This window comes from Metopolophium dirhodum, chromosome 6 (assembly GCF_019925205.1).
Source record: "Metopolophium dirhodum isolate CAU chromosome 6, ASM1992520v1, whole genome shotgun sequence".
Classification (NCBI taxonomy): Eukaryota; Metazoa; Arthropoda; class Insecta; order Hemiptera; family Aphididae; genus Metopolophium; species Metopolophium dirhodum.
In genome coordinates this window covers 13,236,343-13,246,843 of record NC_083565.1, presented here as the reverse complement: position 1 = coordinate 13,246,843, position 10,501 = coordinate 13,236,343, and the positions used below count along the sequence as shown (strand labels likewise).

Here is a 10,501-nt window from a genome sequence, read left to right as displayed (position 1 = left end):
TATAATATTATTTTGCGAATGAAATATCGTAATATCACGACGTTATGCGTGTAGATATTATAATACATTAATTATTGATGACGTGTACGCGTAGTATATGCGTATAATAATTCAATATATATTATATACTATATGCATATAGGTACACAGATTATATGTCGAAATTTCCTACGGAAAATCTGCCGGAATGTCTGCTGGTGAAAATCGCGTGGCGGGAAATTCCTTATAAAAGCGACTCGCGATCGCCACTGCTGTTATTTTCATTCGCAAGTGTTCGCAATAGCATTCTGATGGTATACTGGTGCAGATAGGCATGCGTTAGTTTTCCGACGTGCACCGTCACACGCTTGACATCGAATCGTAATAATAATATCGCAGTTTTACGCCATTTGCATAGACCTCGCCGCGGTGTATACCTAATACCTACCGTTTATCGTAATTTTTTTACCTTCTTCCGTATTTGTGCGCACATTCGTCCGGAAATGGTCAACAAGAGTGTGAGTATTCGAGGTTTAATTGATTAATTATTTTGTTTTTAGTTTTTGTACATAAACGGCACTAATAGAAATCAAATAATATGTACACTGTACATACCTACGTAAAATCCGTGTTTCGCGGTCGTCCTACTGATGGATTATACAACGATTTCATCGACTCGACGCGACCGAGCACTGGCTATTTATAAATTTTTTCGCAATTCATATCAATCTCTATTATAGCTAATAATATACGTTGGTGAGATGGGTGCTGTATAATGTCTGTACCTCAGGGCCGGATTTGACGGAGGGTTTTAAGGGCACTTTCCGCGGGCAGCAGATGTTTGGGAGGCATGCCAGGATACTATAAAAAAAAAATGTAAAGCTTTTTGACTCTCGGGGTTTAAGAAATTTATAAAATAAAATATCAACTTCAAAAAATAAATACGGGTTTGTATTTATAGTTGATATATCTAATTTGGGCTGCAAACATGGGAATATGGGTGGGTGACATTGGGGCGTCCAACGAAAACATAATATTTTAGTATATAGGTAGATATAAACGTCGTGTGGTTAACAAGTGGTTATATGATTTATTTCAAAACAGCGCAGTGGTAGTGTCTGGAAAACTTGGGTTTGATAACACGTGACATTGACTTCTGCTTCTAAAAGCTACCAGATTTTTGTTGACGTAATTTTGACTGTACTATTTACAGTATATAAAAATTTGAAAGTATTAAATTAAATTAAACTGTAATTATAATTTATTATTCGTGTAACAGTATGAAGGTTTCATTTCAAAATGTTATGAGATTAATATACCTACTTATTTGTACTCTTCAAATTTTGAAGGTATAATAAAATTATTATAATATCGCCATCTTGAATTAATTTTTGAAATTTATGTTACATAAACAGCGGTATTTCAAACTTGAAATAAACAAGTTTTAGATAAATAGTTATAACGTGCAACCTTGTAAACTTTTAATTTTTTACTTAACTACTTAGGTATTTGACATTTTTAATTTTTTTTACTGCTAAGGGCCTCAAAAAAAGATTTGCCCCGGGCATCCGAAAGTCTAAATCCGGCCCTGCTGTATCTACCTATGTGATAACGGCTGTATTTTTTAAAACATTATCAATACGCGTTAAATCCATTAATTAGTGTTCTCTCGGAAAATATCAAAATTGTAGACCATAGAATTAGTTCTTGAGGATTGAGATAATATTAGCGCTATAGATACATTTTTTAATGAACCCGTTTTTAATGAATTTCCCGACACTAGCAATCCACAATATTAAAAACGTATATTATTATTATTGAAATTTAGTAGGAGATAATACTTGATATAAAATTAAACATGAGTTAAGCTATCATTATTGTTGAATGCGACATGCCTATAATATAACATATTCAATACATATTTAATAAGATGTATAAAAGTTATAACTGTACTTAATTTGTATACTAGTGTTATTACTAATTACTATAATATTAACAATACCATGTATGTCAGTGGAACTTAATATTTAATTTGTATTTAACGTCCTGACATTTGCATAATAAAGTAAACTACAATTTATTATTATTATTGAAAATTTGAAATTGTTTATTAAATTGGTCTTGCCAGAGTATTCTTAAATTGTGTTTATAATATGCTGTAACGATGATACAGGTAATATAAACGTCTTTAATTTTATAAATATACATCTACCTAATGTCGAAAACAGAGCGAAGCATAATTTAATTAATTAATAATTTTCGTTTGTAGACGTTAATCGAACTACTCTAATAAAATACTGATTATAATAACAACCCATGTGGAACGTTAATGTTACACCGATCACATTTAATTACTCGTGATAAGTTAATCAAAATCAATACTTCAAATTGTTTTTAGTATCAAATTAAGTATTATAAACCATAATATCGTATATTATAATGGTAATGAACTACATTTATTACAATATTCTTTCAACAATATTGTGTTTCAGTTGATCGATATTAATTATAGTTTATTTGAAACTTTAGAATTTCCGGAAGACAAACAACATTCCATTGGATATTAATATAGTAATTAGTGATTAACTATTAACTTTTGACTAATAACAATATAAATTTTGTGTTCCCTCCCTCCCGCCAAGATACACAAATAACTATGTGACCATTATATTTTGGTGAAATGTCCATTAGGCATTTTATACTATCACTTATAGGTACCTATCACAGCAGAATTTTGAATAATTTTTGTTCGTCTCCACTGCACAACGTAATTACAACTTACAACTATATACAACTAGTGATGTATACGATTTACCTATACCTACATATACGTTACAGCGTGATCGATTGATGAATACAAATCATAACCTGGGTTCGGATTAGATAAGTATTTTTTTATCTAGAGAAAGATAAAGATAATGCAACTTAAATGTATCTAGATATATATAAAAGATAACTCAACTCATATTTATCTAGATAAAGATAAAGATAAATACTTTTTTATCTAGATAAAAAAAAGATACTATTATTTTTTGAATGGTTTTAAAATTAGGTATATTTTAGTTGGGCACTAGGAACATAATAATAATAATGATTTAAATAAAAATAATTACATTACTTATAATTTATAAACCATAAACTTTGTTTGAGAATCTGTATAAATATTTAAAAATGTGTTTGTACAATTTCGCGATTTGTATCAATAAAAAATGTATCTAGATAAATTTATTTAGATTAGTAAAAAAAATATCTAAGATGAACATTTAGATAACTTGTAACTATTTATCTAGATAAGATAAAAGATGAACAAGTAATTATCTAGATAATCATCTAGATAAATTTATCTAGATAAGTTTGAACACTGAATATTTAACAGATATGGCTTCTTTAAAAAAAAAACATATAGGTAGGTCCTTAAGTGAATTACCGTCCAATTTTTACAATAACTTACATTTCCATATTTTCGAAACAATATTATATTAGCACACACCTAAATAGTGGTCTGACCACTGAACTCCAATACGGCAGAGTTGTGGTTTTCCTTTCGTAATAGAAACGTGATTTTCAAAATAATGTGCAAGTGATTCAAGGAGTAACGATAATTGCATTAATATATTAATATTGTATACTCTACTGTCCATACACAGGATTCACGAGTCCTGACGTAGCTGTAACCGTACCTGTAGACAACCTGTAATCAAATTATTCGTACTGCGTATACAGCAAAAATAACTTTTTAACTTATGACGTGCAGAGTGTAATTAATATCATATTATTTTCGGTAGCGAATAAAATATATAGTTATAACTTACACAAACCGCCCGCATGGTATCGTTTTAAACATGTTTAACCAACCAAATAAAAAACTATCAGACGTGCTTGTCGTCATTCGACGATAATATTTTGATTCGCTCGTCACTCGTTATTGGAATATTGTCAATAGCAATAATTTTAGTAGTGTTTTTCATCCGATATATTAATCACACACGAGCACACCGTTTTTGTTGGGCACAATTCTGTTGGGCTTTTCAAATTATTATTTCTTATTAATTCGTCATGATGAATTTATATGAAAATTGTGTTAATGATTCATTATAATTATAACTATAAAATATTCTAACTTTTGGAGGAGAGAACGAACAATTTTGTTTAGACCCCTCTCCCCCCTGAAAAAATAAATAATAAAATCCTGGCTACATGCCTGCATGGTTACATATTCGTATAAGTATATATATAACGTTCTTCGTGGACTAACGCGACACGCTCGGAGCATAAAATATTCATTTTCGATAGTTCACCTACCTATACTTGTAGTAAAGGTACAGTAAATGTACGTGAATAGAAAAAATATAAGATAATAATAGGTACGATTTAAAAAAAAAATTATTGATTCGCGATGTGTCGTTACATCTCGTTTGTGTTGTTGTGAAACGGATTACATTTTAATATGTTATTTATTTATTTTTATATGCCTACTTATATTATTATATATTATGTTTTATAAAATATATAAATTATTATACCAATCAAATATGTCGAAATTGTCGGTTATCTAACATTGCAGATTTCCTCCATTGAGATACCGGAATCGATTTTCCATATACTATGTATTATGTTTCCCATTATTTATTCTAAATCTAATTCATTTTATTACAACAGTATAGCACATAAACGCTATTAAATTATTTCCTATATACCAACACGAAACAAAACAGATTTCACAATGGTACAACGTAACGTTTTTTGAACGAAAACTGTAGCATCGTATTGACGAACAAATGGAAAATCGGTTCTATACAAATAATAAACATTTGACTTCGCTCACAGAAATATAATTTAAGTTATGTAATGCATTCACTGTAATCATATCTGTTTCAGGTTCTCGTTATAATTTCACTGCTCACAGTGCTATTTGTTTCCTTGACATCAGCGCATACGATACAGTAAGAAAAATAATATAATTATATTTAATTACGAGTTTAGTTTTAAAAAATAAAATAATATGTTACTTTTGGATTCTATGTTTACAAACTGTGAATATTATACACAACATCTTATTGTTGTATTTTCGAATTGTGTAAAAAATAAATGAAGTTACCTATAGGTACCTAGTAGAATTTAATTTCGCATACCAATTTTGTGTGTAGACACTTATAATATAATATATTATGTTATATTTTCAATTTTAAATGGTTATTATTTATTATTATTATGTTTGACTTCAAACGATTTTTGTTGAACATATCTTATATTATTATTATTATTATTATTATTATTTACTATTAATATTTTCTCAAAAAACTAATTAGGTAGGAATCTAATTACTCGATCACGTAAAACGACTTTCCACTCGTTATGATGAAATTGAAAATAATTACAATGCAACAAAAATTAATTGTACGAATGTAACGAACAGGCTAAAAAATTATAATTTGTAGGTATACAGTTACAGTAAAAAAAAAACCGTATGGGCATTCCGTACTTAGCATTATATTGTACAAAAATGCGTTGATTGGTCACACGTTTGTCGTGTGTGTTACGACATTGTTTTCTAATGGTGTATCCTCTACGCGATGATTAATTTGATACGAAAATATACGCTTGTGACAAAATATTATGTCTTACGTCAAATGGATCGTTCGCAAACCATTCACACGACACTTCACAAGACAGTGTCGAAACATGTCCATTTAGCGAGATTTCCTTTACGAGAAAATTAGCCGCGTTGTAATTTAATATTTACCGTATAATAGACTCAATCGGAGCATAATACAATATGGTCGCAATCGTATTATTTATTTTCGTCCAATTATTGAATGTGATCGATGTTCACGAAAAAGTCCGTCAAAATTATTATTCCTGTACGTACATTTTCTACAGTTGTCCGTAACGATTTTAAAAACCGTGTTTATTTTCTTACCGTAAAAATAAATAATTTGCAATTTTTCATACAATATCATTGCCAGCTTGCAAACGATACGTCACGATGGTGTGCAAGTGTACAACACACAATATAACTACATATTTATAATGTTTAATTTTTACAAAAACATTCAAGTGACTAAAAATCACATAAGTATAGTATTATTAATAGTACGATTTTTATAGAGTAGAATTGAATTCTGTACATTATGTTATTTTGTATCGATCGAAGTGAAAAAAAATTTAACTCAATTGTATTTATTGATACGAAACAGAATATTTACTAAAACCGAACGAATTAAAAATATACTGAGATATGACCCGACGAAATGTCACTTGTCGTGATTAAAAATATTACGTATTGATCGAAACTTAAATCACCTGTGTGTATTATACAATAACTGGGCGATCCACTACTGATCTCAGATTTATATTTACGTACCATAATATTATAAAAACTTTACTATCTCGTTGCAAAATAGTGAAAACATGCCCTGCAGTGGTTCAATTAAACTGCAGTTATTTCATATTTGGTACAAATATGTTTGTGATCATCGAATATTTGAGCCAATATAATATTATAATTGCAAAAACAAGAAATTACATAAACAATCGTGTTAATTGTATTATTAAATAGGTATTATGCATTTTATACCATTTTTTTGTCTCAAACAAAACCTTCAAACAAAAATCTTTTAATGAAAATGGTACACGAATGTAACATTGTTAAAGTTATATTATATACACATTATACCTATTATGAATTTTCCATCGCTAAATTCCTAAATTATCCACGAAATATACGTCTTTTCCGGTACAGGTGTTACTAATTGAATAGTTAAAATATTTTTATTTTTTAAGCCCATAAAGTGTAACTTATGCATGGCTTGTTATACAAAAATTAATTAAAATAAAAATTTTTAACATAAATTTCTTAATATACCTAGCGTCTTATCTATATACAAACTGACTATAGTTATATACTGACATATTGTATATATTATATGATATAAACTGTGCATTTTTGTCCTAACTTTTTTTACTTTTTTGGTATACATTTTTAACATAATTATAAAATAACCATATACACGAATTATATGTACCTAGATGCAAAAAAAAATTTTCAATATTCTTTGATACAAATATTATATGATTAAATAAATTAAAATAATTACATTAGTCAGTTTATCTGTTAACCATGTACCTACTTATCAATAATTCAAATATATGATAATAATAATTATAAAACCTAAAAATTACCTATTCTTTTTTTATCTTTTAAGTAATGAATATTATTTTTTTTCAGAGACTTAGTTAGTACAATAATTAGATATTTATAAGTTGAGTCCAGATTTGTATGCATTTTAATTATATTATTTTAAAGTATGCAGTTCGATGAGAGAACAAATTTTGGAGATTTGTTTTTGTAGATAATGCATGGGAAAGTGTTCACTGCGCATATGTAATATTTATATCGTAATCGTACTATCGTAATAACGGAAAATTGGAAGAATTTTGCATATCTAAGAATATTTTATAGAAAAGTAATTTTTAAATTCTGAATAAAATAAAATCTTTTTAAATAATGTATGTTAAAAATTGTGTATATTCATGATTCATAAATCTATATACTCAGCGAATTTGTTTATGTATTTACTTTATGAAGAAAAACTTCTGTAACCTATATAAATATATTCTTTTTTTTCATGATTGGTAGGTAGGTACTTTAATTTTCAAATAATATCTATGATCAAAAATTTAGTTTATACCAAAAACCAATATTCAACTTTTATTGTTTGTCATAGAAACTGTATTCAGTATTTTTTCATAGTTAATAAAAGTTTAAAGAGCATATTAGTTACAAATACCTATTTCAAGGATTTTTAATGAATAAATGAATATTCTTTTAAGCCTTTGTAGTTCAAACAAATCCGAACTTTATTTAAAATAAATAAATTATTACTTTTTATTTTAATGCTGTATAATTCATCGTTTTATTATATTTTCTATTGACTTATATTGTTTAATAATATTTATGAAGCTCTTAGCCCACCAGAGGTCAATTGCAAAAATATCCTATTATTTCATATTTTATTACCTAGGTATCAAATAGGTACTATGTAAAATTTAATTTAAATATTTTCATTTTTGTATATAAAATATAAATTTTGCGCAAGGTACCATAATATGAAACATCAACATTTATTTTATGTCATTAATTTATTTGTCAACGCTATAACCTTAGGATTTGATTTTGTAACAACTAAGAATAATTATTTAAAATAGATAATAATAATAATACTTATCAACTTTTAAGTTTGGTCGATAACTTGAAAATTCGAATTACGTAGAAATGTAGAATATCTAAATTAAATTGTTTCAAACGATGTACATTAATTGTATTTATTTATTCTCAATAAAATATTATTACATTTTGTTTACAGTGAAAAACATGTCATCCACGTTCCTCTTTTGGTACATTACGTCCATCATCATCATCGAAAAATTATAAAACCAATCAGACACAAAAAAGTGAAAACCAGAAAATTTGTTCATCGATACCATAGTTACTGGTATTGATAACTAAACGAAACACAATGTACAATACACACCGAATGGTATTATTAAACAAAACAAATTACCAAAATATATTTGACTAAATTCGTATATGATTACATTTTGTCGATGATTGTTACTGATAAGTTAAGTAGGTATAGATATGCACGTAATACGTTTAGTATATAATATAATGCACAAAACAATATAGTAATATCATTTTTATTGTATACATGCATTTATAAACTAAGCACACATAATTTATATAATATTGTAAAATCATTGAATGATATGTCAAATCTAATAATGTGATTAACTTAATACATATAATATTTGTTGTTATAGTATATACGTATGCCGTATAAGGTACCTATATTTAAAATTATCCATTTTTTATTTTATTTTTTAATGAGTTCAAGTTACCAAATGTACAACCAAAAATTTAAAAGGTGTTTAGTAATAGGTAAATTCATTTTTGTTTAAGTTTATGAGTACAAGAATGTGAACTGATTGATCAATTTCAAATATAATAAATTACAATGTTGTATATTTGATACATTATTAGTACCTAATGTATAGTTTCTATTTAATAATAATTATTTGGCCAAAATTGTTGTATCTTATCAATTCCCATTCCACAGTCCACACACAATTTTGACTAAGCAGATGATAAAATTTTGTTATTTGTTACGCTAAATCAGATATCCAACTATACTAATTATAGAATAACCAACAACGATAATACATTTTATAAACTAAGACTTAAAAACGTATCTAAGCAACTAAAGTTATGTTATTATTGATTAAAATTACAAAACTTTAAGTTGTGTAATATTAATAATAACAACATTGCACGCAGCACGCATCAGTAAATTACATATCTATGTATGTAACGATGATCACAAAACAGAAGTTTCTGAAAAGTAAAATAACCCCTGACTAGTAATAAGTAATAACCTTCGAAATGTTGACCGTTCAAGTCATCTATTATAATATTAATATGAAATATGAATAATTTAAATGTTCGTAAAAACTATGATTATTCTGTATATTACGTATTTAAATAAACACGTTTGTATATGTATATTGTTATAAATTATTATGCCTCTATACCTATGATAAAGGCATATGAAACAATTATGAAGCGTTTGACGGTTTGATTTAATAATGTTAGTCTATCTTATAGTGGAAAAAGAAATGTGCAATATTTTTCAAATAAATATAATACGACACAGTGTATTTTAAGTAATAGTTGTTGACTGTTGTAACCTTCATTGACTGTTTTCAATAAACACCTATAAATTATAATATTATTACTTATTAGTTATTATTAATTAGGTACCTATAACCTATATTATATTAGAATCTGAGTGAAGCGATGCATTGGTTTTTAAAATATTTTGGCTCTTTTTATGATTTTTCAATTCATTTGAAATTTTGGACTTTTTTAAATATATTTTTTAGAAGTGTTGATAAAAATATTAGTTGTGTCAAAAACATCAACAACAATATACCTAATACCTCAAAGATTCCATGCAGTTTTTTGTTTCAGAAATTTTAAAATATTGGAAATACGTAGGCACAATATTTTTTATAAGTATTTTAAATTTAAAGGTCAACACAATTTTCAATTTTAATAACTAATTAGCTTAAAAATACATAGTCCCTCATAATCTTTTCTCACAGAAAATCTAATAAAATAAATTTACTATTTAACATATTATGCGATTTGTGATAGGCAAAAATTAATTCTACCTGCAGTACTTATTACTAATAGAAAACAATATTATTAATAATTTAATAATAACAAAACAAATACAGTCGAGTTTCGATAGCTCGGACCTCGATAACTTGAATTTTTTTACCTCTTGAGGTGTTTTTATGTTGTGTTTGAAGTACATGTATAATTCGAAAAATACAGAAAATTAATTTATTTTTATTCCCCTTGAGATTCGAGTTATCGAGACTCGACTGAATATATATAAATATATCCTGAGAAATATTAATAGGCTGTTTTTAGTGTGCGATAATTTAACGTTGAATT

The 10,501-nt window shown here is 26.9% G+C and overlaps 1 long non-coding RNA gene across 1 annotated transcript; it reads left to right on the top strand.

Moving 5' to 3' along the window:
- Nucleotides 1–278: 278 nt before the first annotated feature.
- Nucleotides 279–9,506, top strand: LOC132947386 (uncharacterized). Its single transcript, XR_009664912.1, has 3 exons — nt 279–497; nt 4,858–4,922; nt 8,346–9,506. It is a non-coding gene; the product is annotated as an uncharacterized LOC132947386 (long non-coding RNA).
- Nucleotides 9,507–10,501: the final 995 nt, after the last annotated feature.